This window comes from Tachypleus tridentatus, chromosome 11 (genome assembly GCF_004210375.1).
Source record: "Tachypleus tridentatus isolate NWPU-2018 chromosome 11, ASM421037v1, whole genome shotgun sequence".
In the NCBI taxonomy this organism is placed as follows: Eukaryota; Metazoa; Arthropoda; class Merostomata; order Xiphosura; family Limulidae; genus Tachypleus; species Tachypleus tridentatus.
This window is the reverse complement of record NC_134835.1, coordinates 57,119,744-57,134,104: the sequence shown is the minus strand read 5'-3', so window position 1 is coordinate 57,134,104 and position 14,361 is coordinate 57,119,744. Positions and strand designations below refer to the sequence as shown.

At 33.1% G+C, this 14,361-nt stretch overlaps 1 pseudogene across 1 annotated transcript in view; it reads right to left on the bottom strand.

Moving 5' to 3' along the window:
- LOC143232212 (neural-cadherin-like) overlaps nt 1-14,361 on the bottom strand; it is a 97,744-nt pseudogene that overhangs the window by 49,037 nt on the left and 34,346 nt on the right. Inside the window, exon 3 of the transcript XR_013017435.1 lies at nt 346-461. The product of XR_013017435.1 is annotated as a neural-cadherin-like (transcript). The remainder of the gene's footprint in view (nt 1-345; nt 462-14,361) is intronic.

Below are 14,361 nucleotides of genomic sequence, written 5' to 3'. Positions count from 1 at the left end.
TTTGTGACCTTCTTGTAACTTTGACCTTCCAAAAATTAATTACTTCTAAGTTGGGCCATAGTTTAAATGTATATCAATTTTATACCAAATCTTTTCGTGCGTTTTCGAGAAATCTTGCTGATAAACCCACAAACACACACACAAAAAGGGGGCAAAAAATAACCTCCGTGCACCTTCGGTGGCAGAAGTAAAAATGGTCAATAATACATTCTCATAATAGTCTCTTAACAATAGCATGAAAATGAACTTAAGAATTTGAGCTTACAACTGATACTGTCAGGTTTTATTACATCTCAAAAATATCTACCTATGTTATCCTGGGTTTCTTACCGATAACTGACATACCTCACTTCGGCTTTCATAATCCAAAGGGCCAGCTACATAGATAGCTCCAGTTTCATTCTTAACGGCAAACACTCCTCCAATGTTTCCTTGGGTGATTTCATATGTAATTCTTGAAGCTAGTGCCAGAATGTAAAGTTAAGTTAATTTATTTTTTTAAAAATAAGTACTTTAATTGAAAATATTTCTTTATGGGGGGGTATGTACCTATAGATATTTGAATATAAAATCAATTTCATAAATTCACTAATGATAACAAATGAACGATACATGAAAAACTAAATGCCCTAAAGTGACTATTTTCATTGTGCGTCCTCAAATGGGTCCAGAATTACCTATTCTTCTGTTTATTTATTATTATTTATTATTTTTTTTGTATCTTTAGTAATATACAAGATATCAGAAAAGTATGGAATCAATTACTTTTACAAAACGTGTTGCACATGCTGTCATTGTAAATCGAAACAAGTTTGGATTAATTCGATCTTCTCATACTTTTAAAGCACCATAATCAGTCACAAATCTGAAATAAAGTAAAACTGCAAACCACCTACGGTTTCAGACTTCTGGGACATCGTGTATTTCTGTAATCACACAAAGTTATTTTCATAAGTTATATCTTGGCGAGACTAACATTTGTTACAGACACTTTTTGAATTTAACTTGAAAAGTGTTTTATGTCAATATTTCACAAGATTAAACACATAATTTAGCGTGTTTGTTACCGACAACGCAACCCAGTGTCATATTTCAGTAACATATAAACAAAAAGTTATCAAAATATTGAAGTTGATTAGACTTTCCTTCTGTTGAATGTTTTGAAAGACAACCGAATAAAATCATGACTTTTATCATCTTCCATGCACGCTTTAATGAAACAGGAGGAATAGTTTTGTGGCCTGTACCCTTGTAGACTTTAGATAGCAAAGATAGTCCATTGTATAGCTTAACAACTGTCTCATCATATAACAAGTTTTCTAGTACCAATAATATCCCAGTTAAGCGAGGAAATAACTAATATACGAAACTCAGCAAACCTGGAAGAGACTATTAAGTAATACGTAAGAAAGGCCAAACTATTACTTGTTCTTATTTGCATAAGTGGATTTATTGCGTTAGCATTCAAACAACTGATATAAAAAGTTACAGAAATTGTATGACAAATATTTATTTCAACCACCAGAGGCGCTGACACATAAAATCATTTCTCTCAGCTCTGTGTAAGTACAATATTTTATATCATAAGAGAAAAAAAACATAATGTGTGTTTGTTTTTGAATTTCGCGCAAAGCTATATGAGGACTATCTGCGATAGCCGTCCCTAATTTAGCAACGTAAGACTAGAGGTTTGTTTGTTTTTGAATTTCGCACAAAGCTACTCGAGGGCTATCTGTGCTAGCCGTCCCTAATTTAGCAGTGTGAGACTAGAGGGAAGGCAGTTAGTCATCACCACCCACCACCAACTCTTGGGGTACTCTTTTACCAACGAATAGTGGGATTGACCGCAACATTATAACGCCCCCACGGCTGAAAGGGCGAGCATGTTTGGCGCGACGGGGATGCGAACCCGCGACCCTCAGATTACGAGCCGCACGCCTTAACACGCTTGGCCATGCCGGGCCCAAGGAAGAGCATGTTTGGTGCGAGGGGGGATTCGAACCCGCAACCCTCAAATTACGAGTCGAATGCCTTAACCACATGGCCATGTCAGGCCTAAGACTAGAGGGAAGGCAGTTAGTCATCACCACCCACCGGCAACTCTTGGGCTACTTTTTTTTATCAAAGAATAGTGGGATTGACGGCAACATTATAACGCCCCCACGGCTGAAAGGGTGAGCATGTTTGGTGCGACTTGGATCCGAACCTGCGACCCTTAAATGACGAGTTGAACGCCTTAATCCACCGGGCTATGTCTGGCCCAAAAAAATAATGTAAATAATAAATTCTGATCACCAAGAATGCAAAAAAATTATATTTTCAATTTTCCATAACCAAATTTTACTTGATTTTTAAATACATTTATGCACTTGAAAATCAGTTTATTCAGTATGTAAAAAAAGTTCGAAATTAATTAGTTTAGTTTGAACTTCGCGCAAAACTACACGAGGGCTATCTGCGCCAGCCATCCCTAATTTAGCAGTGTAAGACTAGAGGGAAGGCAGCTAATCATAACTACCCACCGCTAACTCTTGGGCTACTCTTTTACCAAAGAATAGTCGGATTGATCGTCACATTATAACGCCCCCACGGCTGAAAGAGAGAGCGTTTTTGACGTGACGGGGATTCGAACCCGCGGATTACGAGTCGAGTGCTTTAACGACCTGGCTATGCCAGGCCTTCTTATTAAGTCAGACTAATATATATGTAATAAAAAGTTTAAGGAGAGAAAAAAAATATGTTGAAATATATTTGACACCGTATGGCCAGTACGTTGTCAAACATTCCTAAAATATGTGAAAAGCGATGTTAATAGCCCTCTGAGAGCGTTAAATTTTTGTTTTGTGTGTGTTTTGTAATAGCAAAGCCACATCGGACTATCTATTGTGTCCAGCGAGTGGAATCAAAACCCTAATTTTAGCGTTGTAAATCCAAATACTTTGTGCTGTTTTACTGGATCATAACATTTTGTTGTGAAAATAAAATATAAAACTTTTGAAAGTAGATATATTTTATTGTATGCGATATTTTCAATTAATCAACTATTAAAAAATGAAGAACATTCCTAATGTGGACCTTCACCTCGCGCAAGGAATGTTTAAATCATATTGTAACGTCTTATATGACGTAACATAACTTAAACATTTTACACTAATGGTAATTTTTTTATTTTGTATTGAAATAAACGAAATAAGAAATCATGTTAATTTTTTTTAAGAATCTGAATGTATGAGTGATTCACTACACAGACATTTAAAATGATTTCTGCGTTATTGGTGTAACCAATTATTCGCTACATAGACATCTAAAATGATTTCTTCATTATGAGAATAACTAGCAGCATACAGATTTGGTTCAAATATTAACCGCATGTGTAAACCAAAAATATTGCTAATTGATTTATATTGTTATAAGTTACTGATGATAGGAAATTGAATCTGACGAAGTACTCTTAAGGAATGCATCCAGTTAACATCTCCACAATGATAGAACTCACAATCATCTGAATCATCACACCATATCTCCAATGCAAAGATAAATATACCAACAACAAGGTCCAGCCATAGGCTCACTTTTATCACCAACACTCAGTAACTTCTACTGAGTTACTTGGAAGTTAACAGCCGCTATACGCTCCAAGATTTTACTCAAACATGTTAGCAATACCTTTATAAAATTACTACGCTGCACACGAATTTCAATAATTCATGAAAGCTCTAAATAGACAACGTCTAGCCATATAATTCACAATGGAAATAGAATAACAAAATCTCACTCCAAGACGTGATGGTTATAAATTAAATTGAACATTCTATCAGATCAAACTACCTAATTAGACCAAAACTAAATATCAACCGGGTAATGAGTATAGTTCAGTAATTATATTTTTCTTACTTTCTTTGTTATAAAGATTAGAATGCATTGTTTCATCAGTTGGGTACTCTCACATTAACGATAATTTTGAACGCAAACCCGATAACATCTCATGTCGGTTATCTTAAATCCACGGACTAAGCAACAACTCAAAACAATTTCTGTAATAAAATTTAGTAGTAATAAGTCAAAAATAGTAAAACGAGATGTATTACAAATTGTAACTAATACTGTATAATATAGTATGCCTTCCTAACAAAATACACAACTTCATCATCGTAAATTTAATGTTCACTGAACAGCATGATCATAATTACTGATGAGTGTAAGTGAAGAATAATATAATAATACATCAACCACACTAAATCTGCTATATCTAATGCTAATGAAGCCTACTACTCAAATATAGGATTCTTCACTCCGGTTGGGATACAACAACCATGCTTTCCATTTAATCAGTTGTTTCAACAATAGCTGGTTTGGTGCTAACTAGATAGTTGGCGAACTGTAACTTATCAAGTTTTTATTAAGTCACTTAACATTGGAATTAATTTATGGTTTATTTATTTTAACATCAGACTGTTTATTATTAATATAATTTTACATGAATTAATTTGACTCATTTTTCACAAAAACTGTTGAACCATTGCATCAGTACCGCCGTGTGTATAAGTAGAACTTCGTATAACTTTCCCTGAAAACGTCTTGTGACCAGTGAAAACCGACGAAACAACTCCGACAGTAACCTTACAAGAGACTGACATCTGAGATAAACTGCTACGACACATATTACTTTTTAGATGTGCAGTCAAGCAGCACGACATTACGAATAATGCAGCCAAAAACAAATAATTATGAAAATACAGAATATTATGTTAGAAATTAAAAAAAATATCTGAATTATGGAATGAATTTCTAATATGTTGGCAGTCTAATTAAAATACAAAAATGTTAAATGTAATAAAAAGAAGATATATTAAATATGATAAAAGGTACCTCTGTCATCACTGATCCGAAACACAGTAATTTAGTGAAATGCAAGGAGGGGTCAATAAAAAGTTACAGAGAAAAGTAAACCTTCTGTAACAATCAAAAATCAAACGCGATAAAATTTGTGTATGTTCGATAAGAATCACACTTAGAAAGGGAAATTACAACAACAGTAAATATTGCAATTAAAGTAATTAGCAAAATCAAGTATAATTTAACTAATGACGTAATGTTATAACACATATAAAGCTCTTATTAGTTACCCCAAAAGGAGGTCGAAGGTCGCCTAGAAAGATCACTTGTTTTAGCCACTTGCATCACAACCTACTGTTATCTGTCAGTCAGACACTAAAATGACGTCGCATAAAGGAATCTTAACGTTACAATTTGTATTGTTGTGAGGTCAGCAAAATGTGTGCATGCTATGAATCACGAGAAGAATTATGTAGTTTGTAGGGTACAACAGAACATGAAATCAATTTTAAAAACAAGAAATAAACATATTTGTTACTTTTAATTTTGGTTTTATTTACTTTTAAAACAAAACACATTCGGGGAACCTGTGCAAGTACATCTACTATTAACTTATTCATATATCAAGAGCTGACATAAACATGAAATAAAACTAATGTTGTTCATTACACTGAAACAGTTTAATATTACTTTAAACAAGTTCAAAAAATTGTAATATAAATGTGGAACTTTTGCAAAGGTACCGATATGCCGTAAAACTTTCAAACCCTTAAACAGCATGATTTGAACGATTTTGTTATGTTTATAACGGCACAATAGGAGTCTCATTTGTTAAAAATGCGAACGTGTTTATGAGCTCTGTCAACGAAGGTATATAATTTTAACATATTCAACAGCCTTAAGCCGAGAGAGGTAAACACTGTAACATAACAGACTTGGAATACTTTTACCTGGAAGTGAAAAGTTTATAATTTCAAAGGTGACTGACATCATAAAGTGCTCGATTTCAAGACTGATGAAGTGTTTTTAATACACAAGAAGCTAAGAAAGTAGCTGAGTGGTGACATTGAACAATTTAAGACCTAAATCTTCGACAACAAGCACACTGAACTCACCTTACTCAATATACCTTAAAAACGTTCGCACACAAAGTTGTATATATTCGTAGTAACAACCACATACATTTATTTACATAATGATAGAACAATATATTGTATATATTGTACAATATAACAGTTAGAATGAAACTTAAACATAACAACGAACTCTTATAAAACTAATCTATTAATGCGACAATGACATGGAATATATTTCAGCATACAGTAGTAAATCACTAGGACAAGTTTTGTATAAATATGATATTTAAATTAAGGAGAACTCATGCAGCTATAAAAAATGGGATACTTTTATTGTCCTTTAACACGAGCATATGTATACATATATAATTGCTTTCACAACCCAATAATAATTTTGATTATATTTTATGCAATTTCAGTGAAAATTGTGGGATTTGACAATTGTATACGATGATCTTATGATCATTTTAAAAAACAACGTGAAGAGAGACTAAATTGTGTTAAAAAGTAAAGTTATATTTAAATTTGTGGTTTCATTGATAATACAGCTTACATAGTTGTGCAATATAACATTTAGAATGAAAGTTAAACACAACAACGAATTTTTATAAAACTATTCCATTAAGGCAGCAATGATATGGAATATATTTCAACATACAGCAGTAAATCACTAGGAGAAGTTGAATATAAAGATTTTCATATGCCAAGATTTGAATTAAAATAGTGTAGACTTAACGTTCCTCTTGTAGAATGCTTACCAGAAACATAGCAGTATACGCTAACTCAACGTTTTATCAGGGCCATTATGTATACACATATGTATTTGTAATTCAGGTATAAAAAATTTAAGATATTTTTTAAGCATGCTGAAATCGAATACCTCCAGAACTATATTGTCTGGCATGAAATATATAAAGAGGGGCCCAAAAGTATCGTTTTATTTTAAATTTAATAATTAAATAACTAAGGAAATAAACCATATATATATGAAATATATAAAGAGGGGCCCAAAAGTATCGTTTTATTTTAAATTTAATAATTAAATAACTAAGGAAATAAACCATATATATATGAAATATATAAAGAGGGGCCCAAAAGTATCGTTTTATTTTAAATTTAATAATTAAATAACTAAGGAAATAAACCATATACTTATCAACATCTTGTAGCCAAACTCAAACAGTTGGTATTGTTCATGTTTTGTTTTGTTTTGTTCCGTTTTTTTTTAACTCACTTCAGAGAATAGTGTTACTCAGGAAAACAACAACCGTGCAAGAAGAGAATCAATGCGTCGTTTGTCTTGCAAAGACTAGGTAAATAACTGTGGTGCAACGTAAATACAAGGAAGAAGTATGGGGGGTATGCTGATGATATAGTGTATTGCTCAACTATAGCAAACATCAGAGCTAAAGACCAAAATAATGGACGTCATCGTCACTGTAACTGGACATGTTGCGGTGAACATGAAATCGAATATCAGTGAGACATACTTAGAACCACTAATGGTGTTCACGTAGAAATCTACTGACGAATCAATGAAAACTGCATGATAATGGGATACGAAATATTGAAAACTGAATGGTTGCATTTCCTTAGTTATTTAATTATTAAATTTTAACATAGGAATAATAATTTTTGAGCACTACAATAAAAACAAACAAACCTGTTTTATGGCAACCATTCACTATTGAGAAGCATGCACTTACTTTAGATATATTAAGCCCTGTTAACGTTAGTCCTATATACTCACAAGAGTGCACTTAATACAAGCAGAAATGCCCAAAGTAACTTAATATATTTTTATAAACTTTGAAGATTTTTAATACCAAAGCATTTAAAGAGAGGGCGTAACCTAACAAGTAAGAAAATTGTTGAATCTCCGATTAACCTTCTTAGAAACTTTACTAAAACAAAGTTAACAGGTTCGTATGAACCAGCTATTTACAAAAAATTAATCTAGTCCAGTCCTGTGAAAGTAATGTAGCTCTCGGATGTATCAATCAAACTTTATTTTAATCTTTCATCTTGACAAATCAATGCATAACTATTAATTTCTGTAATTGACCAAAACAATCAACACCAATGATTTGTAGAAAAACAAGAATTCAAGAAATTCATTTATACTGTATACTTTATTTTTATAAACCTGATTGTTAACTATAGTGTCTTACAAATAATCTAAACTTTCATTTATTTAAGTGTATGCAACTTTCTCATGGAACATTTATCAAGGATAAGTTCCTTTAACTCCAGTTGCATATTGTTCTGGATTAATCACCTAAAATAATACGTTTGCCTTTGTTTTCTCATAGGAAAGATGACTGTAAAGTTCTCACAATATGTAAATGAACATTGTGATTTTTTTTGCACTTGCAGGCCAGGTGATGCCTTGAGGTTATAACCTTTCTTATGTTTAAATGGGAATGAAAAAAGTGACATAAATGGTGTGCAATCTTTGAGAGGAATGGCATTATAGAAATTTGTATATAATATTGTCCTTTATTAGCTCCTTTTCTCTTCTTTCTTAAGTTCAACCTTTCAATTTATTAAGTAAAAAAATAAGTTTTTTAGTCAACTAGTCAATGTTACTTACCGTCAGCTACTGCACTATATTTTTACAAAAGAATAGTAGAATTGGCTATTCCATTATAACATCTTCATGGCTGAAAGGGCAAGTACTTTCGGCGCCAGTTTTTGAACCCGAAATTCACAGACTGCGAGTTAAGCGCTCTTACCGCCAAGCACTAGTGGGCAACATTCTGTTTTTTTATTATTTTTAGCATGCAACTTAATGTATAAGTAACAAGATACGTAATAATGCATCAAATTTTCTAATTGTTTGAAATAATACTGTACTTGAATGAATTACGAGTATATATAAGTACTTAGTTTTATTCTACATATAAAGTCATGATGAGTAAGTGTACTGTGTGATCACCAGCCAGATCGAGTGATATGCCTATTTCCATCTCTATTTTGTTTGGCTCTTTTTCCGGGTTCAGGAGCCAGCTTGACATATTTTTTTTTTATTTAGCGATATCTTTTCCTAAAATATGTTTACTTTTTTATGTACGTGGATTACCAGGTTGTAGAGTGTATTATAATGTTTTATCGGTTTTGCATAAAATAATAATAAAGTAGATAGTCAAAGATTGTTAGGACTGTTTTGTTCTATCAAATGATCATAACATTAAAGTTACTGCCAGAACTAACTAAACACTAGGCCTGTTGAAGAGAGATTATTATAAAGGAAAAATAAGAAAGCTCGGTTTTGGCTATTCGTCGCTTTTTCACTTTATGGTGCTCTGGATAGCTGAAAGCGGCATGTACTCCGGAGATAGAGTGATCATGACAGTTAGCTCTTTATATCTAGCTTCTGATGACCTGCAGAGAATAAAATCCAGATGACTTTTGTATTGTCTTAATACAGACTTCAGTGCTATCCCTACATACAGCACGCTAGCGCAGTCTCCGATATTGCACAAAAAACAACCCTTGAAGCAAATATCACATCATATTGCAATAAAGAAAATTCTACTAACGTAAAAAAACAAAAATTCTGATAAGACAATGATAAAGCTTTATTTCGAGAATATATAGAACTATTACAAATTAGAATATATCAGAATGAGATTTTCACCACATTTATAGATGTATTTCGTAAAGTAACTGTTTGTTTGTATATGAATTTCGAGGCAAAGCTACACAAAGGCGAGCTGCGCTAGCCGTCCCTAATTTTGCGATGTAAAGCTAGAGGGAAGGCTAGTCATCACTACCCATCGTTAACACTTGGGCTACCCTTTTACCAACGAATAGTGGAATTGACCGTCACATTATAACGCCCTCACAGCTAAAAGGGCGAGCATGTTTGATGTGACGAAGATTCAAGCCCGCGATCCTCGGATAACGAGTTCAGCGTCATAACTACCTCTTCATGCCGGGTCTGTAAAATAAGTGTATTCACCTTTATATTTCAACACATTTTATGTGCAAATGTTTTGATATTTCTTTTAAAAAATCTAATTTATATTCACAGTTAAATAGTAAAGGAATCCCACTAACTGTTGCAGCCAGCCAAATGTAACAAAATCAGATATTCTGTTTGTATTGTAAACGTTGGAAATGTTACTTTCAGATGACAATAAAGGAAGCTCAAATGCTGATTAAGTATTAGGAAAACACATACGTGTCGATTATAACCTTACTGAAATCAAACGACGAGCAAAAATATGTTTCTAAATAAAAAACGGATTATGACTTCTTACCAATTATGAATACTAAAAGGTTTAAAACCAGTCAATTTTCTGAATAGTGCCGCCTAATTATTGTTTGTTATTAAGCACAAAGCTACACAAAGGATTATCTGTGCTCTGTCCACCACGGGTATTGAAACCCAGTTTCTAGCGGTATAAATTCGCAGACGTGCGCTTGCGCTATTGGGTGTACGTGTGTGTGTTGGGAGGAGGGTTTTTCTAATTAAACATTCATAGTCTTACACTCGTATATTATCTACGCACACCCATTTATTAACTTAACAATTGTAAATTATAAGTATATCAAGATAGGAGCTGTTAACACCTGCATAAGAAAGTAGAAATGATATTGCAATGATAAGTGTGGTCAAACTTTCTGTAGTGTTGCCATTCTATAAACACGTGTTTTGCTATTTTCCTCGCACCTTTTGTGTATATACTGTACTTGTAGTTTTACCATGTTAACTATTGTCACTATATTACTTAATCGTATTATGATCTGTATGGTAGTTTTTAAAACTTTCTTATTTTAAAATTTGTACTTTCAGATGTAATTTATATGTTCTTATGGTCATAGTTGCATGGCCTCTTGGGGAGAAGGGAGAGCCCCACAGTTTGCGCAAGACGACATTGTTACATTGAATACCTCAGAAGCAGTGCTTGAAACAATACATTCTTGAACTTTGTCGAATAACGTTTTTATTTAATTTGTGAACTTGTAGAAATAAGAGTATAAAGCATTAAAGGAACCCATTTCTTCATACATACAATAGCGAGAAAAAATATAGAATACGATCACGTCATTACTAGCCCTTGTAGACTAACAGCTAAGATGAACCATTTTTTGTGGATTTTTTACACTTACAAGATGACGTACTTACCTCTAATTGATGTCCAAGTTTGATTACTCTGTATCTTTTGTACTGCATGTTATTTACCTTGATTTTTAATATGTGTAACAGCATATAACCATTTGAGGAAAATAAATCAGTTACCGCTTACTTCTTTTGATTAAGTGTTGGTTTTATTCTTTTATGAACAATATTTTTATAGTTACTTATAACTTTTTTAACAATTCCAAAATCAGAGTCATAAAGTCATTGAAATGACTAGTCAACTAAGGCATAACATGATGTTAAACTTCGAATTACCCACTTGTTTCTATATGTTTACTACTGGTAGGCTTTTCTACAACACAGTAATATATAATAATAATTTCTGGTGTGTTTTTAAATTATACAAACATATTCATATCTATTTTGTATGCCATCTTTTAGGGGCAACGAACTATTAACTGATGTATTTTTGAGTAAAAACTTCCCCCAATGTATGGATAAAAAAATAGAAATAATTAATTAGGTTAACACACAAGTCTAAATGGAAGTTTTTTTTCATTTCTGTATCTTATAGATGGTAAAAAATTGAAACATCTCATGTTAAAAATCAAATATAAATCATATTTTCATAGTTCCATAGTTTTTATACTTACAAAATTTGTAGGTAACTCTTTTACGAAACCAATATCATCAATTGTTGAAAAAAATAAAAATCATTTAAACAATGTAAATAATAAATTTTTAATCCTAAATTGTTAGGGGTTAATGACTTTTCCACGAATAACAGAAAATCATTGTACTTTACAAAAACGACATACGAAAACACGTTACCTTAAAGTTGTTATAATGTGCTCTGACCACTGAAATATTTTTAAAACACGAATAAACTTGAGTTTGATCATTAATAGCATGAAGAATCTAAAATATGGTTAATAAAGAGGATCCAGTAGAATATTTATACGGTTCCTTTTCAATCATAACCAGATATGTCTTAAAGAAACTGATCATGAGATTTTTCGGGCTGTTGGTTGAAGACTGCATGAGTTGTGCTTCACCTATCAGTATGAAAAAAGGCATATAATGTCTCGAGCTAATATAAAAAATATGCCAATGATGCACTTTTTAGTGTAGTAAAACATTTTGTACAAGATTGGTTCTCGAACAGCTTCTAAAATATGTGGATGCACGACACTTATTAGTGTATTACATTCATCAGTACTAACGGTTTGAGATGTCAAGTGTCTTTGACTTTCATTTTATGAATTTTTATGATAATTACATTTTCAATACACTATTTAACTAGAGGGACGCCCACTAGAGCGCATATCTTTACCATGCAACGTTGATCACATTCGGGCCTCAATAAATATGAAAATATGTCTTGTTGTCCGTCGTTATTAACGGATATAGACCATTTTCGGTAGAACAATGAGGAATGATATTCTATATATGTTTAACGAGTTTCATCAAAATTCAAATAGAGTGAAAAATCGGTCTTCATTATAATAGTTAGAGATATTGTTTTTAATTAGTGATATTGACTTTCCAAAAGTAATAACTTCTAGGTTGGGTCATAATTCAAACGTATGCCAACTTTTTTCCAATTCCATTTACCTTACAAACACACAAACAAACACTCACAGGGGTGAACACATAACTTATGGTTGCGGTTTGGTCTGTTTTGAATTTCGCGCTAAGCTACCCAAGGGCTATCTGCGCTAGCCGTCCCTAATTTAGCAGTGTAAGACTAGAGGGAAGGCAGTTAGTCATCACCACCCACCGCTAACTCTTGGGCTACTCTTTTACCAGTGAATAGTGAGGTTAACCATCACATTATAACGTCCTCATAAGTGAAAGGGAGAGCATGTTTAGTGTGATGGGGTTCGAACCCGAGACCCTCAGATTACAAGTCGAGTACCTTAACCACCTGGCCATGCCGGGCCTTGTTGTGGCGGAGGTAACAAAATCTTTGCCACAAAGTAAGTTTTGAGCTTCTCAGTATGAATTATTGTCGTAATTAAATGTTCTCGTTTGACATTATTTAAGAACAACAACAACGACAACAAAAACACTCACTGAACAGTAAAATAACGGTTAACGCAAATATTTTCCTTGAAAGTATCTCGTTTTCCAGTGGAGATGTTGTTCTATTTTTACTGTATGAAACTAGTAGTGTAACTGTAATAAGTAACAGTACAATCAAAAAACAAATCAACTTTGAGGTTAAACGTGTTATTCTCTCTCTGTCATTATCAGCGAACACAGTTTCAATCCACATGTCACGACTGGTTCGGTGAAAAATGGCGGCCTGTACATTGCATATGGTAGAACTCGAATCGGTACATCGACAAAACTCAGCCAAAGGAATAAAAACTAAAAAAAAAACTTCACTAATGAAGTACAAAACTGCCTCTAAAGTTTGTCTAACCTTCCTTCAAGTGTTTAGAAAACGAGCCTCAAAAACATCGATTTTCTTTTAATTCTTCATCTCGCCAAATTCTGTGGCGCGGTAAGGGGTATATGGTAGATTATCGACTTTCATATATCGTACATAATGACCTCTAATTAACTTGTCGTGGAACACTTGCTGCTCTAGGCATGAAAAGGCACATCCTAGGAATAATGAAGTGTTTCAGTGTTACTCGCAAACCACAATGTCTACAACCAGCCTGCCCACTGAAACACTTCATTATTCCTAGGATGTGCCTTTTCATGCCTAGAGCAGCAAGTGTTCCACGACAGGTTAATTAGAGGTCATTATGTACGATATATGAAAGTAGATAATCTACCATATACCCCTTACCGCGCCACACAGTATCTTTGTCATGACTTAGCTTGCTTAAAGAAATAACGTCTACGAATTATATTATGACTCCCTATAGAGCAGAACTGAATAAGTTGGTGAAATAGTGCATTCCACCTGGAAGTTACGGTCCCACTGGAAGCCAAGATTTACACTCGTAAAAAGTGCAGAGACTAGTAACGAAAATATTTATTCTAAAATTGTTGGGAGGTAGGGATGGAAAAAGATGAGAAACTAGAGAACCTTTAGGATGGAAGAAAGTTATACACCACCTATTTTTCCATTCCACTACCTAACATGTACATACATCCACTCTGTGAGTGCAGTGTATGAGTGGTTATATGCGGATTTTTCTCCCATCCCAATACGTTCTTATCTTTTTTTCATCCTTATAGCCAAAAAATGTATTATTGAGATTTTTTGTTACTAGTCAAATATATTTAACGCCAACTGGAATGACTTTTTCCCCCTAGAACATTTCTATAGTTGAAGTAAGTGTTTAATTTGTTGGACGAAAAACTTGCAAATAATACATCTGATATTTTCATTACCATTTA